Source organism: Gossypium arboreum, chromosome 7, assembly GCF_025698485.1.
Source record: "Gossypium arboreum isolate Shixiya-1 chromosome 7, ASM2569848v2, whole genome shotgun sequence".
NCBI lineage: Eukaryota > Viridiplantae > Streptophyta > Magnoliopsida > Malvales > Malvaceae > Gossypium > Gossypium arboreum.
In genome coordinates, this window is record NC_069076.1 from 91,608,788 (window position 1) to 91,610,967 (window position 2,180).

Here is a 2,180-nt window from a genome sequence, read left to right on the forward strand (position 1 = left end):
AGATCCAAATACTCATTTGGCTAATTTTTTGGAATTCTGCGACACTTTCAAGATAAATGGCATTTCTGACAATGCCATTCGCTTACGGTTGTTTCCCTTCTTGTTGAGGAATAAAGCTAAACAGTGGTCGAACTTCTTACCACGAGGTTCTATCATTACATAGGACCAAATGACCGAGAAAATTCTATTAAAGTACTTCCTACCGGCTAAGATAGCTAAGTTGAGGAATGATATCTCTTCCTTCGTACAGATGGACTTAGAGACCCTATATGATGCATGGGATAGGTATAAGGATTTATTGAAAAGTTTCCTTCACCATAGGTTACCTCTATGGCTACAGGTTCAAACTTCCTACAATGATTTGAACTCCTCAACTAGGGAATTAATCGATGTAGCCACCGGTGGTACTCCAAATAATAAAACACCTGATGAGGCTTATGAGTTTATAGAGGAGGTGTCACTGAATAATTATCAATTGCAATTTATGAGGACGAAGCCAATGAAAACAGCTGGTGTTTTTAACTTAGATGCGGTCACCCTGTTATCAAATCAGGTAGAACTTATGAATAAAAAAATTGATGGTTTATGTGTTTCTACGCAGGTATATTCGATGATGCAATGCGACGCAAATGGAGGTGGAATGAATAATCCAGAATGTCTGCCCTATGGTCCTAGCACAGAGAACGAACAAATCAACTATATGGGTAATAATTCTAGACCTCAGAATAATCCTTATAGTAACACTTACAATGTAGGTTGGAGGAACCATCCCAAATTCTCTTGGGGTGGCCAAGGAAATCAAAGACCACAACCCTCTCAAGGCTTTCAACCACCTTACCAACAAGAGAAAAAGCCGAACCTTGAGGAGATGTTGACAAATTTTATTTTGGTGTCAGAAACTCACTTCCAAAACACTGAAACAACACTTAAAAATCAAGAAGAATTGATCCAAGGTCTCGAGAACCAAATCGATCAACTTGCCATGTTAATCTCAAAACGACCACAAGGTAGCTTACTTAGCAATACTGAAACTAGCCCAAGGGAACAACTTCATGCAATTATTATTCGAGATGAAGAAGGGTTAGTTGAATCTGAACCAGAACCTAGGCAAGAAAGTGCGGTAAGTAAAAGTAAGGTTGAAGTAAGCCAAAATGAGCGAAAATCGGTTGGTAAGGAATATAACCTTGAGTTCCATATCCAAATGCAATGAAGAAAGACCACACCAACGAACAATCTGGTAAATTTCTTAAACTTTTGAAAAAGTTACATATTAACTTACTGTTTCTTGAAGCTCTTTCGTAAATGCCCAATTCAGTTAAGTTTCTAAAGGATCTTTTGGCAAACAAATGAAAATTAGATGATTCATCGTACGTGGAGCTGAATGTAGTGTGCTCAGCCATTTTGCAAAACAAACTACCCAACAAATTGAAAGATCCAGGGAGTTTTACTATTCCTTGTTTAATTATTAGCTTAAATGTTAATACTACTTTGGCTGATTTAGGGGCGAGTATTAATGTCATACCCTATAAAATTTTAAACAATTAGGGCTTGGGAAACCCAAACAAACTAGGATGAGTATTCAATTAGCTGATAGAACCATTAGAATTCCTAGACGTATTGTTGAAGACGTACTTGTAAAAATTGATAAATTCATTTTCCCAGTTGATTTTGTTATTTTAGATATGGATGAGAATAGTGACGTACCTTTAATTTTAGGACAACCCTTTTTAGCAACTGATACGTGATAATCGTGACAGCTTTTAAAAATTTATAATTAATCGTTCTTGAAACTAACTATTATCACGATGAAGGCAAGTGTACCTATCGAACAGTAGTATAGCTTTAGCAAGACCAGATTGTCGAGCCCAAAGGAACCAAGAGTACTAGTAATTACTTTCTTTTTATTATCTAGGCTAAAAATTAAAGGATTTGTTTATCTAAACTAATTAACTAAACTAAGGGTGCACATAGAGAAAATTGGGGAAAGCTGTTGGGAAAACTTGATTGATGAAGACAATACCCCAGGAAAAATCCACCTAGACTTCACTTGTTATTTGACTCTGAATCAGACGATTTATTCATTTGACTTGATCCGTAGAAATCCCTAAGTTATATTATTATCTCTCTCGAGACTGATAATATCTAACCCTAGGTTGATTAATTGAAATCTCTTTCTAATT

At 36.0% G+C, this 2,180-nt stretch overlaps 1 non-coding gene across 1 annotated transcript; it reads right to left on the reverse strand.

The window, feature by feature from the left end:
* Positions 1 to 217: 217 nt before the first annotated feature.
* On the reverse strand, positions 218 to 324 carry LOC128295935 (small nucleolar RNA R71). The gene has a single exon (XR_008286484.1). It is a non-coding gene; the product is annotated as a small nucleolar RNA R71 (small nucleolar RNA).
* Positions 325 to 2,180: the final 1,856 nt, after the last annotated feature.